The 13,748-nt window shown below is 40.5% G+C and overlaps 1 protein-coding gene across 6 annotated transcripts in view; it reads right to left on the reverse strand.

The window, feature by feature from the left end:
- Positions 1-13,484, reverse strand: part of CYRIA (CYFIP related Rac1 interactor A) — a 77,202-nt gene extending 63,718 nt beyond the window's left edge. For 3 of the 6 annotated variants that reach the window (XM_039530724.1, XM_039530716.1, XM_039530715.1), the window contains exon 1: positions 12,432-12,542. The gene's annotated coding sequence lies outside the window, so the exon portion shown is untranslated. Of the gene's footprint in view, positions 1-6,002; positions 6,049-12,431; positions 12,543-13,465 lie in introns of those variants that run through there. The other 3 variants (XM_039530717.1, XM_039530718.1, XM_039530719.1) reach the window with 3 other exon arrangements.
- Positions 13,485-13,748: the final 264 nt, after the last annotated feature.

Consider the following 13,748-nt stretch of genomic DNA (forward strand, 5'->3'; position numbering starts at 1 on the left):
TCACTCATCCCTATCTCAGTGGAAAAAAAAAAAAGAGTGCATACACTGAAAGCACAAATGTAGAACATTAAATCAATCAATATTTTTTCTAATACATACATAGTTACTTGTCACAAAATATTTCATGATTTCCTGGCTACACTTTAAAGACTATTAAGAACTAAAAGATGCAGCACAGGTAAGCAAATACAAATTAAATACATAACATTCCATTCTTGTATTAATGCCATATCAGTAGTATATGAATTTACCTTTTGGAATTAGATATACTGACTCAGAACTGTAAGTAAAATGCAAAACGGCTAACACAGTATTTACTATTCTACGTTCTTATGTGTGTTCTACATTTTGGTGATTGCCTCCACATCCTTTTGTTCAACAAATGCAGCTCAACAAAACAGGACCATAAAAAAAAAAAAAAGACTAATAATGTAATTTACAAAACTTTGGCCTTCCAGAAGACATTGTCAACCTTTTAAGGCTCCAAACTGTAGAAAGGTAAATGCCATTCCATATGCCTTCAATGGGTTTTGTTGTTCTGTATTATTAACAAAACAAAGTTCAGTTTGGGGCCTCATTAACTCAGACAACAATTAGGAAGCTTGGCCCAACTCATATGATGATGCTCCTGACATGCACACATTTGCCTAACTACAACTGCTTATACAGATTACTTATAGGTCCAACTTAGTCACCAGCCCCATAGGATGTGGGCTGCAGACTCAGATCCAAAATCCACCTGTTGTTACTCTGCTATTTGCACTTAATATTGTAACCAAGCTGTCCCTGCTTTCTTGGGCACTGATGCAGCAAAGTTAACCAAGCGTAAGTGTTCGTAGGATCATAGGCCAAGTCTTAAAGTTAAGAACATGTGTAAGCATTTGAAATAGCAGAGCTTTGGTCCTTAAAACTAACTGAAAGAGATGCAAACTTTTAACAAGGGACACTGTCAGGTCAAATATGATTCAAAATGTAGGGTTGGTGACCAGTTTTAAAAAAACAAAACAAAAAACAACCTTGGGTTGTTTTTTTTTTGCAAGCCTATCACTGCTAGTACATGACAACCTGAAAGTGAAATTTGTTAGAAACTTACTAGTCAAATTTTTATAGCCATAGGATTTGCTCTTTGCATTTAGCAGCATAAATAGTGAAAAATGTTTTTAAATTTTGTTTTAATAATCAAATATTATTTCAAACATAAGCAAGGAATATACTTCTTAAATGTGATTTTTAACCTGACAGTAACCCTTTGATTTATAAATAAAACAGATCATACAGAATGTAACTGTGTTCACAAAACTATTAACATTTACTACAATTGGGTTACTCAGACTGCAAGGACTTAGCAGCCCAGTGTTCTTCAATAGCAGAACAAAAGGGGATTTTTTTTTTAAAAGGTAGATTTACTTTTAGTTCAGTAAAAGACAATGTGCAACTATCTATGACAATGAACAAATAGTCAAATCCCAACCATGCTTGTCAAAAATGTAACTAACTAGTTTTACGTCAATTATATTAATGGATAAGTAACTAGCCACACACTTAAAACCTTTATGATCTGTCCATAAAACCTATACAATTACAAGGGAAACATTCAAACCATGAGCCTCTCTACTCGTAAAAAATTTAATCACTCACTTCAAGATCTGAAATCAACCAACATAAAATGATTAAAAGCACACAATTTTTTTTTTTTAAAAAGAAGAGGTAACATTTGATGCAAAAACAAAGAAAAACTATAAAGAACTTCAGGACATACACCATATAGACACTAATCTGTTCAATACTGATAACGCTAACAGGGGTTCTCAAATGTTCCCAGCATGGACTACCTTTGAGAGAGTCTCATGGACCCCATTTTCCAATATCCCAGTCCTAATCTCATTTGTAATCACTAACTGTCCTTGTAGTAATTACAATTGTTCATATGGAAATGTAACATTAGGAAAGTATTTAGATATTGTTTATTGTGTTTGTTATATTTATTTTGTCCTTCTATTGGAGGGAAGTCACAATTCCCCCCTTGCTATCTGCAACTATTTCTTTAACAACTCATTGATTCTTCCCCCACTCCCTTGAAATTCTGGCCTGTCACATCGAGACCTATGTGTAGGAAGAAGGGAACTACCATAAGAGAGCTATGTAGTGGTAGAGGTTGCTCCTGTCTAGCTGACAGCTCCTGAGACAATTGGTAGCTCCATTCTCATTGGTAGATGACAGTTCCCGTCTCTGAGGCCTTGTCTACACTACAGAATTTCATACTCACTATCCAGCACTGATACAGTTGCATTGGTGATAGCAGCAGTGCCAGCACTAGAGTAGATAGGGTCTGACATTTTCATTACCATATTGTGAAACCCTACTCTGAGACAGTGCTGAAAATGCCTAAGCATGGTCTATGCTAGAGCTTACATCACTGATATTAAAGATGTAATGTAGATGAATATAGAACAGCTCCCATTTCCTCTTCTATGCAGGAGCCACTTCTACTGGAGGCAATTATGGTGGCTCTGCCTTGTTGCTGCTTCTACAGATGTCCAAGCCCTTCAGATCTGAAAACAAGGCACAAGCAGCATAGAACCTCCTCTATGGAAACCACCAGCAGGCTACACCACAGTTTGAGAACTGCAGAACTACAAAATTACATAATCATGCGCTAAGAGAGGAAAACAAATTATACTAAGGGAGGGTATTATCAGGCTGAAGCACCATTAGACACTAATAGTTTCTAGAAATAATGACAACTCAGAAGAGAAAGAATCCTAGCAATTTCAACTTCCAGATCCAATCTAGAAACAAGCCATTTAAACAAATATTAAATACTATGAGAAAATCCTTCCTCCCTGTTTGAGTTACTGATAACTCAGAAGAAAATGATCCGGAATGCTTATGAATCAATGTTCTAACAGATAAAGTACAAGATACAGTATTCATTAGTGTATGCTACAGACCACCAAATCACAACAGGGAAAAGGATAACCACCTCCTTATGCATCTATCCATAATGCATAGGAGAAAAGTTTTGTGATCATGGGGGGCTTCGATTTAAATGATACATGTTGGAGGTCTCATGCTGCCAGTACTAAAATTTCTTTGGAATTTCTAAACATTACAGATTACAATTTCCCAACTACAAAATTATACTGTCAACATGGGAAAAAAAATTATTAGTGTAGAACTTGTCCTAACAAGGAGCTGATCATAAACTAACATTAATTTTTAGTTCTAAGTACAAGTGATCATGACTTGGTCATACTTATAACGTGCAAGCAGAATGAGTCTGACCCAGTAATATATATATTTGTTGTTTTAATGGGGCTAATTTCACAAAGCTGAAAACAATCATGAGCCAATTAGCTAGAAGGAAGAACTACTCAGAAAAATGTGAATGATAATTGGGAATCATTTAAGAACACCTTACCAGATTCCCAAAAAGCCACAATCCAACAATTACGGAAGACTGTGCTGGTTAACAAAACCAAAAACAAAAAAAGCCACAATCTGGCTTAGAGGGGAAGTGAAGACACCTACAAAAAAATTTAAAATATATAACAAATGAAAGAAAGGTAAAGCTCATTGTAAGGAATATAAACCAGAAGACAGACATTACAGTAAACTGATTAAAGAAGCCAAGGGACACAAGAAGAAACCTATGGCCAGCAAAGTTAAGGACAATAAGGAGGATTTTTAAAAATATTAGGAACAAGAGAAACCTAACAATAATATGGGTCCATAACACTACATTATCAATAATAATGCAAAAAAAGGCAGAAGTGCTCAGTAAATATTTCTGTTATGTATTTGAAGGAAAAGATGAAGAGTATTTTTATTTCATGATGAAACTACATCATCCTACTGGTACCTCTGGAGAATATTAAACAAAAGCTAATAAAGACAGACATTTTTAAAATCAGAAAGTCCAGAAAACTTGCATCCAAGAATTTTAAAAGAGCTAGCTGAGGAAGTCATTGGAAGATTAATGGTGATTTTCAATCAGACTTGGAGCACTGGGGAAGTTCCAGAAGACTGGAAGAAAGCTATATATTGTGTCAATTTTTATAAAGGGTAAATGGGATGACCTCGGTAACTATAGGCCCGTGAGCCTGACATCAATCCCAGCAAGATAATAGAACTCAATAAGAATTTAAGGAGAGTAGTGGAATTAATGTAAATCATCATGAATTTATGAAAAAATAGATCTTGTCAAACTAACGATAACTTTTTTTGATGAGATTATAAATTTGGTTGATAAAGGTAAGAGTGCTGACATAATATACTCAAACTTTTGTAAGGTATTTGACTTGGTACTGCACCGTATTTTGATTTAAAAACCAGAATGATATACAATTAACATAGCACATGTTAAATGGATTAAAAACTGCATAACTGATAGGTCTCAAGAAGTAATTCTAAACAGGGAATCATCACTGAGTTTTCAGTGGCATCCCACAGGGGTCAGTTTTCAGTGGCATCCCACAGGGGTCAGTTTTTGGCCCTACAATATTTAACATTTTATCAATGACCTGGAAGGAAAAAAAAAAAACACCACAAAATCATCACTGATAAAGTTTGAAGATGACACAAATGTTGGAGTGGTAAATAATGAGGAGGACAGGTCACTGATTCAGAGTGATATAGATCACTTAGTAAACGGGGCACAGACAAACAAGCATTTTAATACGACTAAATGTAAGTGTATGCATATAGGATCAAAGAATGTAGGCCATATTTACAGAATAAGGGAATCTATCCTGGGAAGTAGTGACTCTGAGAAAGATTCAGGGGTCATGGTAGATAATATGCTGAACATGAGCTCCCAATATGATGCTGTAGCCAAAAAAACTAATGTCATCCTAGGAAGCATGAACAGGGGAATCTGGAGTAGGAGTACAAAGGTTACTTTACCTCTGTGGGCACTAGTACAACCACAGCTGGAATACTGTGTCCAGTTCTCATGCCCACAATTCAAGAAGGATGTTGATAAATTGGAGAGAGTTCAGAGACAAGCCATGAGAATGATTAAAGGATTAAAAACTCTGCCTTATAGTGATTGAGCTCCTTGAGCCTATCTAGTTAGCTTAACAAAGAGAAGGACAGCAGGTAACTTGACTACAGACTATAATTATCTACATGAGGAATAAATATATAATAATGGGCTCTTCAGCCTAGCAGAGAAAGATATAATGCAATCCAATGGCTGGTAGTTGCAAGCTATAGAAATTCAGACTGGAAATAAGGTGTAAATTTGACAGTGAGGATAATTAGCCACTGGAACAAAATTACCTAGGTTCATGTTCAATTCTCCATCACTGTCAATTTTTCAATCAAGACTAGATGTTTTTCTAAAATATATGTTCTAGGAGTTATTTGAGAAATGATCTGTGGCCTATGGTATACAGGAGGTCAAATTAGATAATCATAATGGTCCCTTCTGGCCTTGCAGCCTATGAAACCTGTCCTCAGACATTTCTATTGCAATCTATTAATTCAAATAAAATCCACAGAAAATTAGATCCAACAAGTCCCAAATAATATATCAAAGGAGAAATTCAAACTTCTAGGTGTGCACCGTAATAAGACTTATAGGAGCTGTTTCAACATAGTTCTCGAGTCCATTTACCGGAGACAGGATCATATGGGCTAACCACCATGCTGGGACTGCTTCAGCCCTCAAAAAACAGATTCTTCTGTATTAGAAGGAACATCAGTAAGACATTCAAGTTACTTGATTATCATCAAAAGACTAGCCAATATCATCGGACTACCCAAAACCAATGTTCCCCATCTTTGCACTACAGAATGGTAATCAACATATTAAAAAAAAAAGAAATTAGGAAGTCCATTTCAAGCTTCTCTTTCCCCCCAAAAAAAACTTTGATTCAATCTATGCAGTGTTGTTGTAGCTGTGTTGGTCCAAGGATATCAGAGATACAAGGTGGGTGAGGTAATATATTTTATTGGACCAGTGCCAGTTGGTGAGAGAGATAATCTTTTGAGCTTACACAGAGTTCTTCTTCAATGTGACATCCTGGATGGAACTTTGGGTTTCTGCAAAATGGAAATGATGGTGGATTAATTAGCATATGTACCAATCCATTCTCTGTGAAACAAAAAGAACTACATGTGCAAACAGATGCCATCAAGTGACAAGATAGCAGAAACGACCATGGTATCAATCCAGACATGTTCAACCTACACATCAATGATCAAATTACACTGCTCAAACTGTGCTCTTACCCAGAGCTCTTACTAAAAAACTTCAAGAAAAAAAAAAGTCAGTTGGTATACAAATGATCTTGTCATAATCTGGTCAAGTCTTGCCTTAGACTTACTGAAGCACAAGGCCCCTACACGGTAATCTAGAGAAAGGAAAAAAATGCCATGTTTTCCAGGAAAAACTCCAACTAAAAAAAACCCTTCAAAATCATGCATTACTCATAAATTTGCTTCAAAATGAAAGCATCAAGGAACTACATACACCATGGACCTTCTATGCCTACAATCCCCCCTTAAGAACACTGAAACACCACAACAGGATAATGGATTCTCCTGGGGAAATTTTGCACCACTGCGCATTTGCAGAATTCATGTGTCCCGCAGAATTTTTATTTTTCCTGAAGAAAATACATTCCGCCCAAAACGTGCTGCAGTTCCTTTCCACATTTTGCCCACCAGAAGTTGCTGTGGCATTGGAACAGCCAGCAACATGAACCCAGCCAGCTGTTCTGGTACCACAGTGGGCCTCTAGTTGGCAAAAGGAAGAACGGCAATACTTCTGGGGCAGAAGGTATTTTCTGTGGGGGAAAAAAAAACAAACCTTCTGTGCATGCACAGTGGCGCAGAATTCTCCCAAAACTAGAAGTTCATCACAGCACCCTCCCCACGGAGCCACATAAGGACAGACAGAGTGGGGCACACAAGGCTGCTGGGGGAGGTCACAGACTGGGGTTCAGAATGGCTAGTGAGGGGACACATTGGGGTGTGGGCTCAGGAGCCTGTGGAGTGACAGCATTGAGCCAGGGGCTGAGTGGGGAGGGAGGTTGCAGGGACACATGGTAATAGGAAAGGAGTCTACAGAGACCCATGAGGATGTGCGGAAGAGGCTTGGGGTCAGCCAGGGTCTGCATGAGGGAGGCTTCCCAACTCCCTCACAATCCCACCTCTCCCTCCCCCCAAAAAAACTTGTTCCATACTTCTCCCACCCACACCCAACAACCCTCCAGGTTCACTCCAGGCTCCTTCCCTCTCTCTCAGCTCCTCCATTACCCCTGACTCCCCCAAGCCTTTGCACTGCTTCTGACAGGTGAAGGAAATACAGTTATGTATTGTAATTTAAATTAATTACTCAGAGTTCTGTATTAATGTGCCTAGTAAGGAATCTATTTGTCAAAAAAAAAAATTATCAGAATCTTTACTTGGTCTGTATTGCTACAGACATACTCACTGAGAGATATTTTACAATAAATTACCAAAAAAGTGTTATTTTGACAAATAAAATATGCAGAATTTTAAAATATAGTGCACAGAATTTTAATTTTTTGACGCAGAATTTCCCCAGGAGTAAATGGAATAGGAAGGTTTATGAATGCAAAATATAAGGTCCAATTATGAGTCATTAATTGACAAGTCACCACAGAGCACTAGAGAACTAAACCCAGGAATCTGATAAACACACTCCACAACCTATATAATCATTCTCATACCACATCAGTGTTGTCCTCCAGATCAAAGTAGGAATACATTTACAAACTGGGCCAATATTTATTGCCAGAACAAACAGGACTGCCGATAGACCATTCTACCCAGAACTACTATACAAGCAGAACTGTATCTTAGAAGAGTTGTTCTCTAACTCCTCTCCCACCCCCCCGCCGCAGACTACTTAAAAATTGCTGAGGGTCAGCGGACGACAATGATCTTTCCAAATGTTGTTTGTACCATTAGTTAACTATTGTAAAGCGCTTTGTATAAATGCTCTATTAAAAAAAGCTCTTAATAAACAAACTGGTTTTGGTCTACAAATACAAGCGCACAACTCATATTTTAATATCAGTATTCTTAACTCTCTCCCCCACCGAGACAGCCCCCAAGCTGGGCCTGGGAAGGAAGGGGTCTCCCTCTCCTGCCCCAGCCTCCAAGCTGGGGCTGGGAAGGAGGGTGTCTCTCACCGCCACAGCGGCCACAGAGCTGAGGCTGGGAAGGAGGGCCATCTGTCCTCCAGCAGCTGCAGCCCTGGAGCTGAGGAAAGTCAGTCACCTTTTTCTCTTGTCGCCACAGCTCTGCGCATCCCAAATTCCCCCCACGCCCTCGTCTCATCCCACTACCCTCTCCCACCTACCCCTTATTCCCCCTAAGACCACACCTCACCTTACATGTGAATCTTCTCCAGTGTCCAGGCCCCTAATTAGCAGAGCCACACCTGCACAGCTCCACTAATTAGGTGGGTGGCCCTTCATTCTCATGTGTGGGCTGCCTGAACGGAGTTCACAGATCACTGGTGGTCCATGGACCACAATTTGAGAACCTCTGCCACAGAAAGTTGCACACGCACACAAAACGGAATCTCTCAAACATCTAGGGCTCAATCCTTCAAAGATTTATTGTGCGCTTCACTTCAAGCACAGTGACTATTCCTTTTGACTAAGGACCCCAATCCTGAAAGCTGATTTGCATGGCGATTCAAACCACAATTTGAGGACTTCAATAACTCAGACATAGGTTAGGGGTTTGTTATAGAAGTGGATGGCTGAGATTGTGTGGCCTGCATTGTGCAGCCTGCATTGTGCAGGAGGTCACACTAGATGATCATAATGGTCCCTTCTGACCTTAAAGTCTATGAGTCTATGAAACACACAGCACTATAAACTAGGAGAGAGAGAACAGTGAAATCCCAGAGAAGTGACTAATCATAACTCAGGGGCTAAATTAGATAATCATACCTCAGCAGTTTTTAAAGTGCTTTACTGATTTGTATATTATTAATAATCAGTTTTATTTCCCAAACTACTTTAATATGACTCTCACTGGAACTGACTGATATTTATTTAGGATAAAGTAAAAATTACTCCAGTTTTGGCCATTTCTAGAACTCAAAATTAACAAAACTTTACAAACATTTAAAAATATTTGAATTGAGAATGAGTGCCCCCATAATCATAATCAGATATGGCCCCCAAAAAACTGTTCTATGTCCATAAATCATTTGTATTGTGGTACCATCAAAAAAACTCCAGTTAGGATTAGGCACTGTACAAACATATAGAAAAATAAAAGCATGCTCTCCATTTCAGTGAAAATGGAGGACACTCTGGCTCACAGTATTATGTCCTACACCCTTTGTTATGGAAACTATTATCTATCATAGTTTGCATTTTATAACTACAAATAAAAACCCAATAGCCTACACAATATGTATAATTTCAGAGAAATTCCATTTTACCCCATTTTTCCTTGAGCTTTTGGGCTAGTTCAGTCTAGAATATTTTAACTCACTCATTTCAAATTATTTTCTCTATTCACCATACCTAGGAACAATGTAGTAAAACTGAATGAGATGCATGAAATGTACTACTAGTAGAGTGTTAATAATGAGCCAAAACCATGACACGCAGTGTAGTCAGTAAAACTCCATACATGGATAGCACTAGCAGGTTCTGCCCCCCCTTCTCCCGAATCCCCATATATTTACTACATATGTTTTATTGTCCACTTGGGACATAGAAGTTAAGGGTTAAAATTAGCATCATCAATTTATTTTCAGGATTTTAATATCATCAGAATTACAGCTGAATAATTTGATTAAGTTGTGAAAAGTGAAAGTGTTGTGATTTTGATTATTACATGAATTAGCAAATGAATGATCAAACTTTATGTATACAGCAGAAAGGGAGTTTCTGAATGTAGTTGTTAAAATGGTTTTAAAGAAGGCCACTGGCATTTTGCATCATGCCCAACAAAAACAAATTACATTAAACACTATTATTACAGGATATTCAGATATGCATATAAATGTGACTGATAAGAGAGGACTAACCAGTTTGAGGTTATTTGTACATCAGCAAAAAAGAACTTCTATTTTAAGGTGGAAATTTTCATTCTAGTCGAAATGATTTGCACTGTGTAGCCCAGATACTTCGGAGATGTATTTTTAAACACTAATTTTAAATAACATTTTTTTTGGCCTGAGAAAAGCAGAGCATATAAAGCAGCGTTATGAAGACATTCTAAACCTCAGCACACTGACAATAAAGAATCTCTCCAGCACTATGACAATTACAGCTACTCTGATGACCATTAGAGTGTCAATGTTTGCCAATGGTTACTACGCAATAGTATCCAACATTACTACAGTTTCCCCGTTACCTTTATTTTTTCTTTTGACTAACAAGTACTGACTTTTTAATGTCTAACATATGGATTTTTTTTTTAAATTGAGGGTGGAAGGAAACAGGAATTCAAGAGTTACTACATAAAGGATATAAGAGGGTAGCATAAAAGGAAATTAAAAAGGGAGTGCACTAAAATATGAGGTACTCAGAACACAAAGGAATTAATAAGCAATCCTGAAACTCTTAGATATAGTTAGCTGCATTTAGGTACAATCTTATAAACCAGATGTGCTGCAGTAGTTAGGCGAAAATGTAACATTTGGAAGACTTTTAGCCTTAACTGTTAGTTTCCACTTTTGTGGGTTTAAGTCAAGCTCTTAATGTTACTCTCATGTAATCTGTCATTTTCTTTTATGCCCACGAACAAATTACAGTATAGCCTTAGGAGGGTTAAGAAATTTCTGATCTCTATAGGGCTTCATAGTTTTATTTATTTAAACTAAATACATAGGGAGTTAGGAAAGAAACTTTGTATTCACACAGAAATCATGTCTAAGAGAAAAATGACAAAATTGCTGATGTACAAATATTCTCTACACTTTACTAAAAAGGAAAATTTAATAACATCACACCTTACAAAACAGGCAAGGAATTAGCTTTATTTTTCTCCACCTGGCATGAGGTTTCTCTGTTTTTTGTAGTCAAGTGCTGGGTACTCAAAAGGCAATCTTATGTCATAAGATTTCATTTCTCCAAGTAGGAGCTCAAAGTGAAAATGAGATTTAGATTATTATACATTTCTAACTAAGCAGATGCAGAGATGCTGGGAGAAGGGAAGGGAAGAATCAAAATTAAAAAAAAAAAGAGAGACAGCAGAACATGAAAATTAAAAAGGGAGAAAAGTGAAAGTCTTTCTAGCACTTTATGGAACATACGATGTCAGCACATAAAACAGGAATGCTGAGAGCTTAGCATACTGAAAGCCAGATCAATAAAATAAAAGGAAGACTGCCTTGAAGCTAAATTAAAAAATGAGTAAAATCAAGCGTGGCATCAGTTCAATGTCAGAAACATCACAATACAGAAAGGAGTTTAGGGATTCAACCAGGAGGGTGGAGTCAATGTTAAAGAAGTCTTTTCCACCCATCCTCATAACAGAGGCAGTTTTTGGTTTAGTTTATGTTACTTTGAAAGAGGTTTAAGCTAAAAAAGAAAACCAACCTAATACCAGAATAGGAATGTCCTCACAGGGATTATACAGATATAACTATACCAGTATAACAGGTAAAACTTTTCTGCGTTGGTAAGGCCTGAGCAGTCTCAATGATTCACAGGGGGACAACAAAGTAAATGTTGTTTTTAAAAGAAAAGAGGGCAAATGGAGTCTCACTTTGGTACTGCCTCACCCTATCTATAGGCAAATGGTGAGTTCAAAGCGTAAAACACATTTTGCAGTGTGCTGGATGCACAAACTATAATAAAGGGGGGGGGGAATTACACAACCATAGAGCCCAGTGGACATGAAGGACCCTCTCCTTCAACCACCTAAATAGGTGTGCATTATTCCCCCACACACCCTACTTCCGTTTGCCTCATCCACCTGCTACGGTTTGAAATAAATGTGTCAGCGCTTTGAGCATGTGACTGCCCACCTATTTGCTGAAGTGTCTGTGCGGTGCTAGCCCCTCACTGGGGCCCCGCAGGTGCTCCAGGAGAGCAGACCAGGCCCTGCGGCTCCGGGGTACGCGGGGAGGGGGAGCAGACTGGGGCCCTCCGCCCCATCCCTAATAACACGGGTTAGCCCCACGTTCCCCACCCAAACCCCAGGGAAGTGGCGGGGGGAGCAGCAGCGGCCCCGGACGCTGGTTGCCACCCGCCTTCACATCGAAGGAGGTGGGGGGAAGCCCGGAGCCAGCAGGACCCCCCGAGGCGGGGGCAGCTCGCAGGGAAGAGCGCGGCTGTACCCTGGTCTGCGCCCACATGCCCCCGCGCCCACCCGCACGGTCTCCCGGGGCAACGCAAGCGGCGACGCGGGCCCAGCGCCACCTCTCCCCGCGCAGGGCGAAGGGGCCTCGCCTGGCCGCCACCCGCTCACTCCTTTACCTGAGCCGCTGTGCTCCGCCGGCAGCAGCCACCCGCACCAACGCCGCCTCCGCGCGCGACAGCGGCCCAATGCCCGCCCAGCCCAGGGGGCGCGGCGCCCACCCCCTCCGCCTGGTGACCTATCACAGCCGCCCAGCTCGCTGTGGGCGGGCACTTCGCCCCCAGCCCCGCCTCCTCGGCCTGACAGACAGGGCAGCGCATTCCCACCTTCCCCCTCACCGAGCTAACGGGCAGACCCCGGGCATTGGGAGCAACCAAACCCAGGGTAAAGGGGGGGGGGCGGGAAATAGGCCCCGGGCCCTTCCCCAAAGCCAGGGTAAGGGGGCGGAACAGGCTCTGGGACCCCCCCCCTCCCAACTGCAGTGTAGGGGGCGGAAACTGGCACTGGAAACTCCAAGCCCCAGTGTAAAGGGGGACCAGGCACTGGGACTCCCCAATCCCAGGGTAAGGTGGGAAAACAGGCACTGAGACCCCTCAGCCCCAGTGTAAGTGGAGGAGTAAACCACGCACCGACCCAGCCTTCTCAGTCAGTATTTCCTCAGCTTTTCCAGTAGGGTGACCAGACAGCGAGTGTGAAAAATAAGGACGGGGGTGATGGGAGGGTAATAGGAGCCTATATAAGAAAAAGACTCTAAAATCGGGACATCTGGTCACCCTATTTTCCAGCATCATGGCAGGTACCATTTCATTGCATAGCTTACTAGCGCTCATCTCTACCCAGCATCCACAAAGCATTCCCATTTTGGCAGCGTGAAGCAGTTGTTCTTCTCTCTGCCTCATTGGCCATCATTGCGACCCATAGGTCATGGCTGAACTAATGGTGTTTTTTTAGTTTTCTTTGCATATTCTTTGTCACAGAGAATTCCCATCATCTCCCTCCATTTGCATCAACTGCTCTTCCTCTGACTTCTAACATCCTCAATCAGATTGCTATCGTAGCTCAAGACTGAACCAAGATGTTTAAATTGTTGCACAGACTTTACAAACCTCAGAGTTGTCTTCACTACAGATTTTATCAGGTTAGAATACAATACCTATGACTGGAACTGGAGTAGTTCTAATGGATAAGAGAAGTCAAGTGGGGGGTCCCAGCCACAAAAGGGGGAGACTGGCAGCTGCTGGCCAGCTCTGAAGGCAGTGCTGCCACCAGCAGCAGTGCAGAAGTAAAGGTAGCAGTAGCATATCAAGCCACCCAAACTTTTGTGCTGCTGCTGGCAGTGGCTCTGCCTTCAGAACTGGGTGTTCCATGACAACAAGGCTGTTGTGATTGTGTCACTTCCCTAAGCAACGTCCTTGTTGTCATGGAATGTGACCCTT

This window comes from Mauremys reevesii, linkage group 3, assembly GCF_016161935.1.
Source record: "Mauremys reevesii isolate NIE-2019 linkage group 3, ASM1616193v1, whole genome shotgun sequence".
In the NCBI taxonomy this organism is placed as follows: Eukaryota; Metazoa; Chordata; order Testudines; family Geoemydidae; genus Mauremys; species Mauremys reevesii.